Source organism: Podarcis bocagei, assembly GCF_964188305.1.
Source record: "Podarcis bocagei genome assembly, chromosome: 3".
In the NCBI taxonomy this organism is placed as follows: domain Eukaryota; kingdom Metazoa; phylum Chordata; class Lepidosauria; order Squamata; family Lacertidae; genus Podarcis; species Podarcis bocagei.
The window spans coordinates 102,461,304-102,473,733 of NC_138127.1; the positions used below are offsets into that span (position 1 = coordinate 102,461,304).

General features: G+C 41.6%; 1 protein-coding gene across 2 annotated transcripts in view; it reads left to right on the plus strand.

Annotated features, from left to right (window-relative positions):
* The first annotated feature begins 117 nt into the window (after positions 1 to 117).
* SANBR (SANT and BTB domain regulator of CSR) overlaps positions 118 to 12,430 on the plus strand; it is a 41,252-nt gene continuing 28,939 nt past the window's right edge. Inside the window, exons 1-4 of one of the 2 annotated variants that reach the window (XM_081188557.1) lie at positions 118 to 262; positions 1,210 to 1,334; positions 1,812 to 1,927; positions 3,130 to 3,227. The gene's annotated coding sequence lies outside the window, so the exon portion shown is untranslated. The remainder of the gene's footprint in view (positions 263 to 1,209; positions 1,335 to 1,811; positions 1,928 to 3,129; positions 3,228 to 12,430) is intronic. The other variant, XM_081188556.1, reaches the window with a different exon arrangement.

The following is a 12,430-nucleotide window of genomic DNA, read 5'->3' on the forward strand; positions in this document are numbered from 1 at the left end:
AGAGCAGAAGGGCGGCAGGGGAAGGGAAGGGACGGGGCCGCTGCACTGCGGCAAAGCCAAGCCGCGGGCGGGCGCTCACGCCCCTCCCGTCCCCGGCCCCTCTCATTGGCCCGTTTGGAGAGAGCGGGTGGCGGGGAAGGGCCGGGCGCGGCGAGAGGATTGGCCGGCGCGGCGTGACTGACAGGGCCGCCTCTCCCGCCCGCCACAACAACCAACCTTTCCTTTTCATGAGGAGAAAAGGGCGGTATAGCGAGTGGGAGAGGTGGGTTGCCAAAGGGAGGGAGAGAAAGAAAAAGAGAGAGGGAGAGAGAGGCAGGCAGGCAGGCAGGAGGAGGAGGAGGTGGGCGACAGCGCGCGCGGGGTGGGGCTCACTTTAGCCTATGAGAGTGCAACCCCCCCCTGAAAAAAAAACCCTTTTACCTTTATTCTATCAAATAAAAGTTAGCTTGCACTGAAGGTCAGGAGATTCCCTCAGTCGGTGGTTAATTTAATTATTTTTTAAAAAAATTAATATTGCTGTGTGGTAATTAGGTTTGCTTGGGTAGTTCGCGTGTGTGTGTGAGAGAGAGACAGGGATAGTGTAGTATTAACTAATTTTATTGAGTGTGGGGTGGTTGTTTTTTGACCCCAAGAGCCAAGAAGTTAGGAACATGGGGAGCCTGCCTCTCCCATCCAGTTCAGTATTGCCCACACGGACTGGCAGCAGCAGCGGCTCCCCCAGGGTTTCAGGCAGGAGATGGAGTTGTGCATCTTGGCCTAGGGGTGGGTTTGAAGTCAGGTAGTTCCTTGGAATAATAATAATAATTTATAATAATGATTTATGATTTATACCCCTCCCATCTGGCTGGGTTTCCCAGGTTGCCAGGTCTTCTTCCAGCTTCCCAACTAGCCGGGGGTGCCTCTTGACATAACAGGAGTAAGGGGGCAACCCTTCAGAGGGGCAAAGCCCTTGAGGGAAGGAGCCTGGGGGGTGATGGTCGCAATGGATATTTCCCTTCCTCCAGCACCCAGGGAGGTGGGGTGGTGCAGGGTGGGGAATGCAGGGAAGAGGGAGATAGGGAAAAGATCCGGTCAGAGGAGCAGGGTGGTGCCACTGATCAGTTTGGGATGCAAACCTGCCTTAATTATTTCCTTTTTGGAGGCAGAGCTGAATCCATGCGACAGGCGAAGTGATACTCTCTGGCTCTTTGTCTCTCTTTCTCTCCTCAGGATATAATATCTGTCTGGTCCTTTGCCCTGCCCTGCCTGCCACCGTGTTTTCCCGAGAGGCGCTTTCATTGCATTTTGGATCCCATCAGTTGGCAGCACCTCGCTTGCCTTGGAGCATCCTTCAGGTAACTAGTGCTAGTTGAGGGGTTTCTTGTTTTTTTGGTCTGCTTTCTGGATAACCTACGTCCCTTCTTGTCTGTTGTTTATGCAACAAAGAGTTTAGACTCTACAGAAATTTATGAAGCGGTCGTAACTCCGAGACCTTTTCAGGATAGGAAAAACACTTATCACTTACCTGTTCTGGGAAAACTTCGATGTTGGTAAGGCTACTGTATTATATTGTAAACTGCCTTGTGATCCTTAGATGAAGGGCAGTATAGAAATTTAATAGATGATAATGATATCACAGCCACATGGATGCTTTGGGTTGTTTTTTCTTTTATGTCTTGTATTTGATCAAAAGCTTTGTATCTCAATTGTCATTTTGGATAATGTTTATTATTATTATTTTGGCTAATATCTTGGATAATGTGTTATCCACATGCTCTTTGTTGGGTCATGTATGCAAGATAATTGAACATTTTTGTTTATTTTGTTTATAGTGAAATAGAATTTTTTAAAAGAAAGAAATTTATGAAGGATGTGAGATTTCAAGGGCCCTTTCTACATTCCAAAGATGCTATTTTCAGCTAGACTGTTGCATTTATAAGAGCTGCAGGTGAGCCTAACAATGTCTGCAGTGAAGTGACGATGTATGGTGGGAAGGAACATTCAAAAAAATCTTTTCAGTTTTTGTCCTGAGGCAGTGCCTTTTGTTTCAAGCATGATGGTTTCCTCAGATCGGTTAATATGATTAACCTCGTTTCTGAAAGATACTAACTAAATCTGACACATTACAGATAGGTGACATTAAAGTACATTTAAATAATTGTAATTTTCTTTTATAATCATTTTATTAGGATTTATCTATATAAAACACAAACAACATGCATACAATAATATATATGTTATTCACTAAATAAGCTTAGAGTTTATAGCTAAATAATTGCACTACTTCATATTTACAATTTACAAGGTATAGTGAGGGGAGGGGAAGATGATGCGTGCAACAAAAACCAGCAATTAAATTATAAGGATAGATCAGATAAATTTTATTTTCCCAGGAAGGTTCTTGCCGTTGTGTTACAGGATATTATTTTCTGTCTCTCTTCCTGTGGCTTGTTGGTCTGAGGTGTTTGCTTTTCTAATACTAAATTCTGCTCCAAAACTTTTTTGGAACCAGTAATTGGTTTCAGAGCAGTTCTGGCTTGCTGGGATTTTCTTCCATATAGAAGTGATTTACTTCATTCTGAAGAATCATCTAGCAGCTAGTTTTCTGTTTAGGACACAATAACAAATAACTGTCATGTGTGTCTTCATTCCTTCTAGCATGCTCCTTGGGCTGTAGCTACAGTAACAAATTTGATACCTTAGATTTAGGAGAAGCTGTTTGCTCTCTGTTTCTGATCCTTTGGCTACAAAGCATCTTTTTAAATTCCTATGCCAACTTTTCTAAAATAAAAAAGGTTGCTGATTTGGAAGGAGTAACACAGGATCAAAAATGTGCAAATTTTAAATTAAAGTCATTTTTTATTTAAGCATGTATTGAATAATTGGCTTATTTTGGAAATACTGGATGAAGGGAACTTTCACCATTTGTTAAGGGCAGTATTTTATCCAGCTATATGATTCCTAGGTATTACAATTCCATAGTACTAAACAAATTATGTAGGTGTATTAAAGATGATGGATATGGATTTCATTCTTCTAAGTATCACCCTATGATAGGTCATACATTTTTTGTTGTATGGATCATTATATGATGAGTTGGAGAATTTACAATAATATCACTTACTATTATTTTTATTTCTCTTTTTATAGCTTGCCTTTTGGCCCAGACTGAATGAGTTGCTTTATTTCGGACTATACATATATCAATGATTTTCTACTACAAATAAAGTTCATCTTACATAAGAAAGGTATCTGACTAAACTACATTCCAGTTTCCTTCTCCTTAAAAATGTTGCCTACTGTTAGGTAAATGTTGTGCAACTGGTCCTTGGCTTAGCTATTCAAACATCAGTTTAAAGGCCTCTCTTTTTAAAAAATATTTTTCTTCTAATAACTCACACCCATATATAGCTTACTTTCCTTTCAGAGCTTTTTAAACAAAGAGTGCAAATGAGCTCTGAGACATAACCCAGTTAAGTCACAGAGTTTAGAATGTATTCCTGAAATCAGTTAGTCTTATTGACTCTAAATGTATTTAATTGGAATAACCCCATTGATATGTACTGCTCTTACTTAGGATTGAATTCAAGTCAACTTCAATAATTTGCCAATCAAAGGGCCACAGCTCAGAAGGAGATCATCTCCTTTGCATCTTAAAGGTCCTAGGGTCAATTCCTAGCATCTTCTGTTATGGCTGGGAGACACCCCCATTTCAAATCCTGGAAAGGCACTACTAGTCAGTATTACTGAATTAGGTGGCCAAATGGCTTGACTTGGCATAAGGCTGCTTCTTATCTTCCATGTCAGTCATATTTCCATGATCAGTTTGGGTCTGCCTATTCTATGTGCAGAGTGCTCCATTCTCATGCTGAAAATTGATGTGAATTTGCATGCCTTTATAATGGGCAAGATTGACTTCCGGGGGCGGCGCGAAACTGTAATGGCGGTCCTCTTCGAGCTCTGAAGAGGGGCTCCGCGGAAAAGGGTCGTTCGCTGCGGCATAGCGACGACCCATCAAGATAAACCACGGGTAGAGTGAGCCCGTGGCCGTGGGACTCGGCGGGCACCAGAAGCTGCTCCGAAAACACAGAAGGGACCCCGTAAGGAGACCCGGAGTGAAGGAGGGGTAGCGGTGCTGTGAGTTCATCGCTCTTTCCGCGGAAGTGAAGCCGCGCGGCTGTTACAGATGAGCGCTGATCCTTCTTCCTAAAATCAACACTAAACTGCAAGTAACATACCCGTGAGTAAAGGGGACTAAAATTTGGCAAAGAATTTCGTAAAATTGGCTGAAAGCGGGAGACGAAAAAAGGGAAGTCCGTCTTCCGACATTGCTGACAAGATCAAAGCAAAGCATTTAAAAAGCGGAAGCGTTCGAAACGGGACTTTGGGAAGCTCTAACTTTTTCGTGCTATTAAATCTGCTCTTTTTTCTGCTGAACTGAAGGTGGAAAGGGACTTTGATTATAAGAACGAGTAACGGGGGGTCTCCTCCTACCTCCCCCTCCCTTTGGGGTGATCTTTAAAGAGCCAGATCGTCGTGCTGCCGGAGAGAGAGACTGTGCTAAACTGCGGAAACAGTTGCAAACTTTGTAAAAACTTTGTTGGAGTATAATTGATACATTTGAGCAGGAAAGTTTGGATGTGATATTGTTGCAAGCACCCCCTGTGAAACTTTGTTGAACTTTAAAAGGTGCTCTGGGGAATTTTGAATCTTTGAAGGGACTGTTGGATATTGAACTTACTGAGTCAAAAAAAAAAAAATTTGGAACTTTAATGGCGGACTACTTCCTTCTTTGTCTTTGAAACTTGGTGGCACTCCCCCTACAGGGCTTTCGGATTATAAAATCCTGGGAACTGACTTTTGTTTTGAATTCCACTTTACCGGTTGTTTATAATTGAACTTGTCTTTCCCATGGAACAATAGACAATTTGACCTTGAACACTGACAGATGTGTAATGAGTGGTGCAGGGAGAACAAGAGCATCTAAAGCTAAGGAATCTAAAGAGGCCAAGGAGAAAGAAAAGGAAAGAAAACCAACACAATTTGTACAAACAACACTGACCCAAGGACGCCGGTCGTCGGTTCCAGCTGTACTGGTGACCCAAAGGGAACAAGGGGAAACAACTGAGAAGTCCACTGAGGAAGATATGGCAGCAGGTGGGTCAGATACACTACTTAAACAAATATTGGAGCAACTATCAAGTTTAAACCAGAAGGTGGACGACCAGTCTTTGAAGATAGATAAAGCAACTTCCTCGATTCAAAAATTGACTGATCAAGTTTCCCAGCACACACAAGCCATAGAGAATTTGCAAGGAGCAACAGCGGAAAATCGGGAATTGGCTGGAGAAGCAATCCAGAAAGTGGGAGCTCTACAAAAAGAAGTGGAAGAAATAAAAGGAGAAGTTAAGCCCCTGCACAAACAGGTGGGTGAACAACAAGTTTATCTGTCAATGGTGGAATTGAAAAATCGCGAGAATAACATCAAATTGAGAGGCATCCCGGAACTAGAGCAAGGAGATTTGATTGGATACTTAACACAAGAATTTTCGAAGTTCTGGGGTTTAAAGGAAGACACAGATTTTAAGATTGTCTCGGCATATAGACTGGGAAGAGTGGTAAAGAAAGATAGATCCAGAGACTGTTTGATAATTTTAAGATCAAAGGAAGAGAGGGATAAGATCCTAGGTCTTCATTTCAAAAAAGCAATTGAAATACAAGACAAAAGGGTGGAAATCTATAGAGATATTCCGAGACAGCTGTTGGATCTTAGAGCCACCTATTCAGAACTAGCAAAATTGCTGAGATACAACGCAATCCCCTATAGGTGGGAGTTTCCACAAGGACTATCCTTCACCTACAAAGAAAGGAAGGTTAAAATTAGAACACCTGAAGATAACCAAAAGTTCCTTCACGACCACGGAGAAGATCTCCAAAAAGGAGTGGATTGGCTTCCAGCTGTACCAGCACCAATATTGCCTGAAAGCGGGCCAACGCCTGCACCCTCGGGATCTGAGCAAAAGGAAGGCACCCCATCTTAAGAACGTTTAAAATAGAACAGGATGTCTCTGCAGCTACTTAGCTGGAACATAAATGGCGGGAATTCTCCGGAAAAAAGAAGGAGGATATTCCATATTTTGAAAAAAGAACAATTGGATGTAATATGCCTTCAAGAAACACATGTGATTAGGCTCCACAGGAAAGTATTAATTAATAAAAGACTTGGCCAAGAATTTATCTCATCAGACAAAGTCAAAAAAAGAGGTGTTGTAATTTATGCAAAGGAGAACCTATCACCAAAATTCTTATTTAAAGATGATCATGGAAGAATTCTCGCAATTGAAATCCAAACACAAGGGGAAAAGATTTTGATATTAGGAGTTTATGCGCCAAATGATGGAAAATCAGAATTTTATAAGAAGCTGCATGAGACAATGATGGACTATTTGGACTATTCTAATATTATCGTGATGGGAGATATGAATGGGGTGGTGTCTACAAATATGGACAAATCCCAAAATCAAAATTTAACAACAGACGGCAGACTCCCTAAAACCTTTTTTGAAATGACAGACAATTTGGATTTGATTGACATTTGGAGGACAAGGAACCCCTTGGGTAAAGAAGGAACCTTCTTTTCTGAGGCCCACTTGTCATGGACACGAATCGACCAAATTTGGATATCTAGAGGACTGGCCCCGAAAACGAGAAAAGTGGAAATCTGCCCAAAAACCTGCTCCGACCATAATGCCTTAAAAATGGAATTGAGACTTTTCCCAACTGGATCCTTCAGATGGAGAATGAATGACACCTTGCTAAGAGATCAAGAGATTGTTAAGAAGGCCCAAAAAACGCTAAAGGACTACTTTGAAATAAATTTGAACACTACGGTGGAGAAAAGAATAATCTGGGACGCAAGCAAAGCTGTAATGAGAGGGTTTCTGATACAACAGAATACAATAAAGAAAAAATTTTGGAATGGAAAAAAGGAAAAAATTCTAGAGAAAATAAGTGAAGGAGAGAAAAAGTTGAGAACTAATCCGAAGTCAAAAGAGGTGCTAAGAGAGATTAAATTCCATCAAGCACAATATTCGAAATTGATTAATCAAGAGATTGAGTGGAAAATTAAACAAATGAAGCAGAGATCGTTTGAATCAGCAAATAAATGTGGAAAGTTGTTAGCTTGGCAATTGAAAAAAAGACAAAAGTTAAACACAGTCACAAACCTGGAGATTCAAGGAAAAATAGTTCAGAAACCAGAAGAAATAAGAAAGTGCTTCCACAGATACTTCAAGGAACTTTATGCACAGGGGCCTCAGAAAGAATCGGAAATAGACCAATTCTTGAGGACAAATGGACTATCTAAAATAAGTCAAGATAAAAGATCAATTCTCAACAGTAAAATAACTCAACAGGAAATTGAAGGTGCCATCCAAAATATGCAACTTGGCAAATCTCCAGGCCCAGATGGTCTCACCTCCAAATATTATAAGACTCTGAAGGATTGTTTGATACAACCGTTGCTGGAGGTTTGCAACCAGATTATGGAGGGGAGAAGGGCACCGGAAACGTGGAAAGAAGCATTCATCACATTGATTCCCAAGTCAGAGAAGGAAAAGACTCAGCTTAAGAACTACCGTCCCATCTCACTCCTGAATGTGGATTACAAAATATTTGCAGACATTTTAGCAAGTAGACTTAAAAACGTTTTAAACGAAGTAATTCACAAGGACCAAGCAGGCTTTCTCCCTGGTAGACACATGTCTGATAACACCAGGAACATTATTGATATATTGGAGCTGTTGCGAATTAGAAACACAAGGGCTGCTTTAATCTTTATTGATGCGGAGAAAGCATTTGACAACATTTCTTGGATGTTTATGAAGAAAAACTTGAAGGGGATGGGAGTGGGACGGGGGTTTGAAAATGGATTAGAAGCAATTTATTCAGAGCAAAAAGCCAAGTTGATAGTGAACAATGTGGTGTCGGATGAACTTCTAATTGAAAAAGGGACACGACAGGGGTGCCCTTTATCCCCTCTGCTATTTATTTCTGTTCTGGAGGTATTGCTGAATATGATTAGGGAGGACCAGTTGGTGCAAGGTATAGAGGTCGGAGCGAAACAATACAAACTGAAAGCCTTTGCAGATGACCTAGTCTTGACAGTACAGGAGCCAGTATCTAGCACAAAAAGAGTTTTGGAACTTATTTTGGAGTTTGGTCGGGTGGCGGGATTCAAGTTAAACAAACAAAAAACTAAGGTTTTGGTCAAAAATTTGACACCTACAGAGATAGAGGGGTATCAGAAAGAGACAGAGCTAAGTGTGGTTAAAAAAGTGAAATACCTGGGGGTATACTTGTCCACCAAAAATTTAAACCTTTTTAAAGATAACTATGAAAAATGTTGGTTGGAAATTAAAAAAGACCTGGATATCTGGTCAAGATTGAAACTTACCTTGTCAGGCCGAATCGCAGCTATAAAGATGTGTGTTTTGCCAAAAATGCTATTCTTATTTCAAACCCTTCAGGTCGTGGACAGAATGGAATGTTTTGGAAAATGGCAGAAGGATATTTCTAAGTTTGTCTGGCAGGGCAAAAAGCCCCGAATAAAATTTAAAATACTAACCGACTCAAAAGAAAGAGGGGGGTTTGCCCTGCCGGACTTAAGGTTGTATTATGAAGCTGCAGCCTTCTGCTGGTTGAAGGATTGGTTCCTGTTGGAAAACACCGATGTCCTAGATCTGGAGGGGTTTGATAATGTGTATGGTTGGCATGCATACTTGTGGTATGACAAGGCGAAGGTTCATAAATTGTTCAAAAACCATATTGTCAGAAAATCAATTTTTGCCGTCTGGATGAAGTATAAGGATTTATTAGAAAACAAGACCCCGAGGTGGTTATCACCTGTGGAAGCCAAGATTTCTAAAAAAAAGCCCAATATGGAGGCCTATTGGCCAAAATATTGGGAACTGATTGAAAGAGTTGGAGACAATTGGAAGCTCCAAAGCCAGGACAAATTAAAAGGTAAGGTGCGAGATTGGTTACATTATGCTCAAATTCAAGAGGTATTCAAAATGGACAAAAAAGTGGGTTTCCAGTTGGAGAAATCGAAACTGGAGACGGAGTTACTAGAACCAAAGACTAAGGTACTTTCGAGGATGTATGATTTGCTGCTTAAATGGAACACACAGGATGAGACAGTTAAATCTGCTATGATAAAATGGGCACAGGATGTAGGACACAACATTATGTCTGAGGACTGGGAAAGGTTATGGAACACCGGTATGAAATTCACGGCATGTAGTGCCTTGAAAGAGAATATTATGAAAATGGTATACCGGTGGTACATAACCCCAGTCAAGTTGGCTAAAATATACCATCTTTCTGATAATAAGTGTTGGAAATGCAAGGAGGCAGAAGGGACATTCTTTCACCTCTGGTGGACCTGCCCGAAAGTAAAGGCCTTTTGGGAAATGATACATAATGAGTTGAAAAAGGTATTCAGATATACCTTTTCTAAGAAACCAGAGGCCTTTCTTCTGGGCATGGTGGACCGGAAGGTGCCAAAGAAGGACAGAACCTTATTTATGTATGCAACCACAGCAGCTAGGATTCTTATCGCAAAGTTCTGGAAGACACCAGATTTACCCACACTGGAGGACTGGCAGACGCAGCTGATGGACTACATGGAGTTGGCAGAAATGACCGGCAGAATTCGAGATCTGAGCGAGGAAACAATGGAGGAGGACTGGAAAAAATTTAAGGACTATTTGCAAAAACATTATAAGTTGTTTGAGTGTTAAGATTGTGCACGATTAAGAAACATTATGCTTCTGCAATTTATTTTAAGTAAATGATAAAGTAAGTATTGATGGAAAAAAATGAGACAAACTAGAAACAAAATATTATGTTTATTAACAGTGTTAAAATTAAATTACAAATTTTTGAAATTGGTAACATAATAAATACAAAGGTATAATAAGTTGGGAAATAAGATAATAAATTGCTGAATTGGTTAGAATGATGAACGCAATGCTGAGAGGATGCGAGGAGGTCCAAAAAGATGTTGAAAAAATCTTATAATGATCTTTTCTTTTTTCTATGCTTTTCTTTATATATATGGAAAATGTTTCTTGTATATTGTTGTCCAAACAAATTTGTTTACCTATGGAAAGAAACGCAATAAAAATTTTTTATAAAAAAAATATAATGGGCAAGATTGGACGTAATTCTAAAGCAAAGTTTAGCATTACAGGAAATGAACCTTAATGATCTTTTGGCTCATGCATTCTCTCTCCCACCCCCCTTTCCACAGCCAAAAAATAGGGGTTTGGAAGTTTTTACTTCTGTCCTAAATGAATAGTTTGCTGTAATCTCTGAACCCAGACAAAATGTGAGTCTTTACTACCATTAGTGAAAACAAGCCATCTTCAAACAATGGGTTTTGAATCTGGCTTGTCTCCACTCATTCTTGTTAAGATTAACCACAGCTTTAGGATTTTGACATAATGATGAACTCTAGTTAAATCTGAAGTGGAAGCATCCAGTTTCCTCCAGATAGCCCTGGTGATGGAAGGAATTCAGGAGCCTGAGGCTGACTGTCGCTCATCCTCATAACTAATCTCGGTTTGCTGAGCAGTAAACTGATGTGTTCTACATTATGTGCTGCAAACAGCAGTGTATGTTGGGAGTGGCTCTTGAAAGAGGAGCAGGCTATCCCACACAAGTATAAATGGTCGTTGTTTGAAACAGCTATAAAGGAGTGCTTGAGTGGATGAAACTGTGTGTCTGCCAGTAACTCTCCCCCCCTCCCCCGACACACCTATTTATTCATCTTTTTATATAGAGCCAAATCTAGGTTGCATTTTACAGAGCATGTTGCTGCTAGACAAAAGCTTCATGCCTGTCTGGAACTATCATCGTGTGTCAGAGCACCTGTCATCTTCGCACAGCTAAGATGCCTGATAGTATGAGAGATGCTGAGGTATTGGGTTTGCTCTGTGTTGGGGCTATGTTAACTGATGTATTTTTAATAACTGTCTACAAAGGCTTTTTCATATCGTGGTAATAACTATAGTAAGGAAGCCATGGGATGATAAGGTGCATGCTTTTGGGGAAACTTTAAGGGTGGGGTATTTTAGCTGGCTTTAGTTTGCATATTGCCCCAGTGTTGTTGTTGTTGCTGTTGGCATTCATCTAGACCAGGGGTTGGCAAGGTTTACCGGCCATGGGCCGGATCACTCCCATGGAGATCGCCCATGGGCCAGACTGGCGCAGCACGATGCTTGAGATCGCGTCTGCGCATGTCTGCGGTGCCGGAAATCGCTTCTGCACATGCCCAGATGCCAAAAATCGTGCCTGCGCAGAAACGATTTTCGGCATCTGGACATGCACAGATGCGATTTCCGGTATCTGTGCGTGCGCAGACGTGATTTCTGGCGCCACTCGGCGAGTCTCCACGCCGCGCTGTGCCAGTTTAGCACAGCACGTGGGAGACTCACCAAGCAGGCGGCTCGGTTCGGGGGCAGCTCATGGGCCAGTAAAATAGTCTTTGTGGGCTGCACATTGTCGACCCCTGATCTAGACATCTGGGGATTTGAAAGCCAAGAGGTATGGTTTTATGGAATAATGGCTGACATTGTGGCAACATTTTTGTTAATCACTAATAAGGAACGCGGGTGGCGCTGTGGGTTAAACCACAGAGCCTAGCACTCGCAGATCAGAAGGTCGGCGGTTCGAATCCCAGTGATGGGGTGAGCTCCTGTTGCTCGGTCCCTGCTCCTGCCAACCTAGCAGTTCGAAAGCACGTCAAAGTGCAAGTAGATAAATAGGTACCGCTTTGGCGGAAAGATGAACGGTGTTTCCGTGCGCTGCTCTGGTTCGCCAGAAGCGGCTTAGTCATGCTGGTCACATGACCGGAAGCTGTACGCTGGCTCCCTCGGCCAATAAAGCGAGATGAGCGCCGCAACCCCAGAGTCTGTCACGACTGGACCTAATGGTCAGGGGTCCCTTTACCTTTACTAATAAGGAAACCAAACAGTACAAATGGATTCAAGATGGCTCCTATTCTACTAATGTCTCCTTGGTATTTGTACAAAACTAGGGAACTTTCAGCATCATAGAAAGCATTCTCTGACTACACTCTCTCTCAGGGTACATTGTAAGAAAGGAACCACATCTTCTCCCTCAGTTAAGTGATTGGGCCTGTCCCCTCTATGAAAATTTTATTTGTGATGAAATGGATATGGGCGGGGTCTAATCCTAGCACAAAGAGTCAAAGCTGTGCTGCTGCTTCATTCTTTCCTGAGCTGTTGATGCTGCGAGTGTTGCAGAAGATGTGGGGGGTGGGTGAATCCTCATGTTATATGAAGATGTCCTGTCTTCTGAGTAACTGAGCAAGGCAATGTAGTTATTTCAGCAGAGTGCTTTATTACACCTGGAGAAGGAGGTG